The sequence below is a fragment of the Cervus canadensis genome, chromosome 23 (assembly GCF_019320065.1).
Source record: "Cervus canadensis isolate Bull #8, Minnesota chromosome 23, ASM1932006v1, whole genome shotgun sequence".
Taxonomy (NCBI): Eukaryota; Metazoa; Chordata; class Mammalia; order Artiodactyla; family Cervidae; genus Cervus; species Cervus canadensis.
In genome coordinates this window covers 33,924,783-33,932,560 of record NC_057408.1, presented here as the reverse complement: position 1 = coordinate 33,932,560, position 7,778 = coordinate 33,924,783, and positions in this window count along the sequence as shown.

Below are 7,778 nucleotides of genomic sequence, written 5' to 3'. Positions count from 1 at the left end.
GAATCTAGGTCTCCTGCACTGCAGGGAAGACCAACTAAAGAAAATGGGATGCAGTGAGTGTGTCTACTGTATGTCAGATACTTCCATATATATGAATTAATTCAATGTCTGTAATAAGCTGTCATCTGCTATTTGTAGATAAGCAAATTGAAGCTTGTGTGCATGTGTGTGTACTCAGTCGCTAGGTCATATCTGATTCTTTGTCCAATTCTTGCTGCCATATACTGTAGCCTGCCAGGCTCCTCTGTCCACAGGATTTTTCAGGAAAGAATATTGGAGTTGCTTGCCATTTTCTCCTCCAGGGGGTTTTCCCAACACAGGGATTGAACCTGTGTCTCCTGCATTGGCATACAGATTCTTTACCACTGAGCCAACTAGGAAGCCCTCAAATTGAAGGTCAGTAACTTAAAAGACAATCATGAAGCAAGAGCCTGGACCAGAGTTCAACCCTACATCTGACTGAATCTTGTGGGCATGTTTTTCTATGATAACGTTTTCATTATAATACAATAATAAGCTTTGCTCTCAATGTAATTCAAGGTATGAATAAGTGTTTAGGCAGAATTTGAATAAGAGTGGGAATCCCGAATTTACTGAACATTAGGGAATCAGTAGCCACCTTACCTGCCTCCTGAGAAATTTGTATATGTAGGTCAAGAAGCAACAGTTAGAACCGGGCATGGAACAACAGACTGGTTCCAAATCAGGAAAGGAGTACATTAAAGCTCTATATTGTCACCCTGCTTATTTAATCTATATAGAGAGTACATCGTGCAAAATGCTGGGCTGGATAAATCACAAGCCAGAATCAAGATTGCCGGGAGAAATATCAATAACCTTAGATATGCAGATGATACCACCCTTATGGCGGAAAGTGAAGAAGAACTAAAGAGCCTCTTGATGAAAGTGAAAGAGGAGAGTGAAAAAGTTGGCTTAAAACTCAGCATTCAGAAAACCAAGATCATGGCATCTGGTCCCATCACTTCAAGGCAAATGGACGGGAAAACAGTGGAAGCAGTGAGAGACCTTATTTTCTGGGGCTCCAAAATCAATGCAGATGGTGACTGCAGCCATGAAATTAAAAGATGCTTGCTCCTTGGAAGAAAAGTTATGACCAACCTAGACAGCACATTAAAAAGCAGAGACATTACTTTGTCAACAAAGATCCGTCTAGTCAAAGCTATGCTTTTTCCAGTAGTTATGTATGGATGTGAGAGTTGGACCATAAAGAAGGCTGAGTGCCGAAGAATTGATGCTTTTGAACTGTGGTGTTGGAGAAGACTCTTGAGAGTCCCTTGGACTGCAAGGAGATCCAACCAGTCAATCCTAAAGGAAATCAGTCCCTAATATTCATTGGAAGGACTGATGCTGAAGCTGAAACTCCAATACTTTGGCCACATGATGTGAAGAACTGACTCAATGGAAAAGACCCTGATGCTGGAGAAGACCGAAGGCGGGAGGAGAAGGGGACGACAGAGGATGAGATGGCTGGTTGGGATCACTGACTGGAAGGACATGAGTTTGAGTAAACTCTGGGAGTTGGTGATGGACAGGGAAGCCTGGCATTCTGCAGTCCATGAGGTTGCAAAGAATCAGACATCCCTGAGCGACAGAACTGAATTCAGACTCTTGACCACTTGATTTTAATATCTATTGTGAGTGACAGTTTCCAGCGAAATACTCAGTAACCTACCACTCTGAAGTATGTCATGTGTCTCAAGGATAGCATCTGGCTAATTCACCATCATTCAAATGAAAAGCAACAACAACATAAAAGCTTTATCACCAATATATCCTTAGGCTGACCATACGTTTCCATCTACATGTTTATGTATTCTTCTCTGTGGACAATCTGATGGTTAAATTGCCTCTGTACATGAGGCAAGGCATGTTTAGCTGTTCTGGAAGGTTATCCATTAGCTCTCACTTAAACTAAAAGTCCCGTCATCTAGAAAATTGAAAGCATATTCCAGCAATTTTTATCTTAACTTGAAGAGTTTAAGGGCTTGAAGAGGAGTAGGCCTCATACCTCTGCAGCTACTAACTGTTTCTTTTTTTTTGGAAGATCTGAAATGTCAACAACTTTCAAATCTTTATTGAACCCAGAAATCAATAGAGTATAACTCATAAAAGGGAGTATGGTTTATAGAAAGACTAATTAATGGCAAACTTTTTTTAGTTCTAGTAGTATTCATCTTTTCAGAATGTCCATCAATATTGTGAAGACTGTCAGAATATGAGAACAAGAAAACTGAACTCAGTGTTAGAAATCAATTTTTTTGTAAAGATCCTATCTCTTATTTTTCTACAAGATATTGGAAAAATATTACTCTCTCTCATTCCCAATCTGGATATAATGACAGCTTCTCATTTTTCTCAAAAATATTACATGGAGAACAAATCATAAAAACATTTAATATCTGGGGTTGTCTTTGGAAAGTGCAATCATAAACAATGTTCTTAAAACAGCTCCTTTTTTTTTTTTTTTGGTTTCTGTTTCAGGAGCAATGTGACTCATAGAGATTCAAAAGTTTGCCAAAAACCTTACCCCAAAACAGTAATGTAGGTAGAACTAAATTCCAAATCTGTTTGCCTCCAACTTGGTGCTTGTTGCAAACCCCATTCTTTTTCTTGCCTAAGACATATTCTTTCCTCTGCATATGTTCTTAGTAGATTTATTTCCTTACTGAATTATTCAATCAAAAGTGAGTGGGGGAGGGTTTCATCCAAGAGTTCCATAGTATTAATTGGCATAGATTTTGTATCTACTAGTTTGCTCTTTGTCAGACTATTAAGATCATCATATTAAAAGATGCAAAATGAAATTAAAGGATGCTTACTCCTTGGAAGGAAAGTTATGACAAACCTAGACAGCATATTAAAAAGCAGAGAAATTACTTTGTCAATAAAGGCCCATCTAGTCAAGGCTATGGTTTTTCCAGTAGTCATGTATGGATGTGAGAGTTGGACTATAAAGAAAGCTGAGAGCCAAAGAATTGATGCTTTTGAACTATGGTGTTGGAGAAGACTCTTGAAAGTCCCTTGGACTGCAAGGAGATCCAACCAGTCCATCCTAAATGAGATCAGTCCTGTGTGTTCATTGGAAGGACTGAAGCTGAAACTGAAACTCCAATACTTTGGCCACCTGATGCAAAGAACTGACTCATTGGAAAAGGCCCGATGCTGGAAGGGTTGGGGGCAGGAGGAGAAGGGGACAACAGAGGATGAGATGGTTGGATGTCATCACCAACTCAATGGGCATGAGTTTGGGTGGACTCTGGGAGTTGGTGATGGACAGGGAGGCCTGGTGTGCTGCAGTTCATGGGGTTGCAAAGAGTCGAACACTACTAAGCAATTGCACTGACTGAGTTGAAGATCATCAAGGCTAATTTACTCATATATTATGAAGTAACTCTCTCCATCATGAATCATTCCATAATCTTGATTATTGGTATTGTCCTTCTGACATGGATGCCTCCATGAAAAGACACTAAACCAATAGCTTATAGTTTTAAAGACATTTGGCTAGTTCTCGTTTTAACTATTGAAATAACCTGCAGATTACTGCTTTTTCCAACAAGAGATCTCCTCCAACATAAGGATGACTTGAATACTTTGTGGTCTCTTTTATCTGTGTTGAGAAGATAAATAGAGTTTGTCAAGAGTTAAAAGAGAAAAGAACACCAGGCAAAAACATTCTTTTTTTTTTTTTTTTTTAGTTTGGTAAATAGAATAGGAGTAACTAAAATATGCATTTTAAATATATAAACACTCATTATCAAAATGAAGGAAGCATATAATTTATTATATCCCCTGAAGCTGATGCAACCTTAATTCAACTTTTTTATTTAACAGGCCAAAATTATCCTGTTTTATAGTAATAGGAAAATTATCATATAATACACTGCTGTTGGGAATTTGACATATAGATTTCTCATATATGTTTGGTTTCTACTCAATGTTTTAGGGGGAAAGACATCCAGAAACATTTTAGATAGTGTCATTTTTTCATTATATAAGAAAATAGAGATAAAGAGAGGTGGACTGATTTACCTAAGATATTAGAAGGCAATGTTCTGACCAATGTACCCTGTACTTATCCCTCCAGGAAGCTTAACATTGGAGTTTTAAAGGTATAAATTTGAATATTCCCATTTATGGGATATTGAGCAAGATATGCAACAACTCTTCATCTCAATTTCCTATATCTTTATTATATAATATTATATATTAATATAATAAATATCATCTTTAATATATAATATCGGTATAATATTGATACTGACCTTATAGAAAATGGAGTTTAAATAAGGGATAATGTGTGACATTTCAGTTCAGTTCAGTTGCTTAGTTGTGTTCGACTCTGCGACCCCATGAACTGCAGCACACCAGGCCTCCCCGTCCATCACCAACTCCCGGGGTTCACCCAAACTCATGTCCACTGAGTTGGTGATGACATCCAACCATCTCATCCTCTGTTGTCCCCTTCTCCTCCTGCCCCCAATCCCTTCCAGCAACAGGGTCTTTTCCAATGAGTCAGTTCTTTGCATCAGGTGGCCAAAGTATTGGAGTTTCAGCTTCAGCATCAGTTCTTTCAATGGACACCCAGGACTGATCTCATTTAGGATGGACTGGTTGGATCTCCTTGCAGTCCAAGGGACTCTCAAGAGTCTTCTCCAACACCAGAGTTCAAAAGCATCAATTCTTTGGCTCTCAGCTTTCTTTATAGTCCAACTCTCACATCCATACATCACTACTGGAAAAACCATAGCCTTGACCAGACAGACCTTTGTTGGCAAAGTAATTTATCTGCTTTTTAATATGCTGTCTACATTGCTCACAACTTTTCTTCCAAGGAGTAAGCTTCTTTTAATTTGATGGCTGCAGTCACCATCTGCAGTGATTTTGAAGCCCCCCAAAAATAGTCTGCCACTGTTTCTCCATCTTTTGCCATCAAGTGACAAGGATCACACATAAGGCTTGACATCTCATAATGGCTCTTTGGGTGGTAGCACTTGAGATTTATCTTTGTTTTTCTGATGCCCAGGCCAAGTCAGATGCTTCTAACTTATCATTGCATCTAGCACATACAACCATCTTATTGGCAATCCTTTCATTATGTTAGTGTCTATGTACTCAGTACCTTCCAAGTGTTCACTGAAGGTCAGGTCCACCCTTTTTGTTGTTTGCATGCTGAAAAATAGTGCAGTTCTAGAGTTGGATGTGTGAATGTAACATTGAGACAAAGAATGCCTTTTCAGTGAATGACTTTCAGATACATAATAGAAGCTCGATGTAAGTATTAATATTCTTGTAAATAAATCCAATATTTGAAGTGATATATTTGTCACTTAGCCCATCCAAGTGTGTTATTCTCTCAATCATTACCAACTCTTTGTGACCCCATGGATTGCAGCCCTCCAGGCCCCTCTGTCCAGGGGATTCTCCAGGCAAGAATAATGGAGTGGGTTGCCACTCTCTTCTCCAGGGTATGTTCCCCAACCAGTGACTGAACCCAGGTCTCCCATATTGCAGGCAGATTCTTTACCTTCTGAGCCATGAGGGAGCCCACTTAGCCCACACTTGTAATCCAATTTTATGTTATGTCTTTGTACCTCACAAAGTTGGCACATAGTAGGGCCTTCATTAATGTTGACTGAAGCATACATGAATAAACTAATTAATGTATGGCATGCATAGGTACCTCTCATAGCTATCTTTAGAAAAAAAAATGCTAGACAGTAAATATTCTTAAGCAGAAAGAAAACTCAAGAAACAGATCGATGCATCCTACAACTTATTCTGTTTCAATACTGACTTTACAGAACTTCAGGAACTGGGTAGTACATGAAGACTGAGGCAAAACAATTAGACAAATCTTTGTTTTAAAAACTCAGTTGAATTGAGTGTTATTGTAACCATGGTTCTCAATCACTGTATCTACCGGGAAAAATTCCAGTGTCCAAAATTTCCCTGTGGGGAACATTTATGAAAGGTTTGACATATTCCAGAGGGTCCTGGGTTGTCAGTGCCATAGAACATTTCATGCTGATGAGTGGATATGTTAGAAATATTACTTAAAATTATTTAATCTTGTTTTACTCATTATTGATGACATTGCCACACAGCAGCCACAAAAGCCTTTAACTAAGCATAGAAAATGTGTATAGATACAGACATTGAAAACATCTTTTCTCTTTTATTTATGATCCTTGATGTACCCACTGTTCTTTGTTACCACAATTTTGCCACTATGGCCAGCAGTTGATTACAACAAGCACATTGCATCTCCATAGTAATGGATTGAACCACAATTCCTTACATTTTGACTGTTTTTTGTTTGTTTTTTGCATGCAATATCAACACCATTCATATTCAGAACAAGTAGAAGACTAGTGATAGAATTCAAAGGAACTGTGTATGTCTATGAACATGTCACTACTGCCAAATACACCAACTGGTTTTACAACTTTAGACAAAGTCACTGATTTTCAAAGACTTCCCAGAAGGGGAGATACTCTTGTTGAAAGATGGCTACTCTGAGGTAGGTTAACATCTCAAGACATTTTAAAGCATTATCACCTCAGCCAAAACAATTTTAGCCAGTGCTTTCCACTGTAGGCACTTCTGGAGAAGAACAAAGCCCTGCAGGAGAGCAAGGCAGAATAAATACCACAGTTACTCCCCATCAGTAGCTGGACATAGGCTTTCTGAACACTCTCTGTATAGTTTGCAGTTATGCTGGGAACTGGTTAGATGGTTAAGATTGTCCTTGGCCTCTCAGAAGGAGGGTGTATGAGTCATATCTTAAGTATAAGTTTGAACAACACAAAGTCTTCTGTTTTCTAGACTTATCCTTTCTAGGTTTCTAAATAAGAACTTAGATTTCATCTCCCCAGGAGGAAAAGAAAAAAAAAAAAAAAATGATGGAGATCTGAGACAATCACACAGGTGAATAGAGGTCTACATTGCCTGAATGAAGGGGAGAATGAAATTAACTAAACCAAGGAAAACTGGCCAAATAACACTTTGGTTTAATTGGTGTAAAATATTACTTAGTCTGAATTATCTGGACAATCACTTCTGTTTTTCAGTTAATTTGCCAATGCATACAAGGCCCGAGGATGGGTACATTTAGTGTCTCGATGATCCAATTTGGATGTCTTCCTTGATCAAATTCTCTGTGTAATTACTCAACTGTCCAACTCTTTTTGGCTTGAACATACTGCCTTTGCACTCCTCTGGGGCACAATTATCACACTGGAAATCTCTTCTGTAAGTTCTGGTCTCACTGAGAGAGAATAAAAGGCAAAATGTATCTATTAGACTATAAAGACTTGCTCAGAGACCTTTTAGAACAAAGCTACCTATTTTTAAAGCTCGCATTAATTCTCCAAATCAACATTAATTTTTCATTTAGTGATAGCCTAGGTTCTGTGTTTCAGAATGGAGACCACCCTCCTTTGACAGATAGAACTTATGTGTTCTTGTTTGGTTGAGTGAGGCAAGCAGACGAAGGGCAGATACTGGACAGGAGAGTTCCTCCCTACCACAGAGGGAACTTTTCAGAGGGGATGGAGGACAAGTTTTAAGAGAAAGTCACATTGTTGGAGTGATTGAGTAATAGAGAATAGGGACATTGAAAAGTTTTATGAAATATTTGTTGCTTTCTCACTAGACCTTAGGTCAAATACCCATTTCTCCTGAATTGCCACAGTCTTGGAACCATCAAGTGTTTAAGCACTGGACCCTGGTGCACTGTGACCCCCTTATAAAGT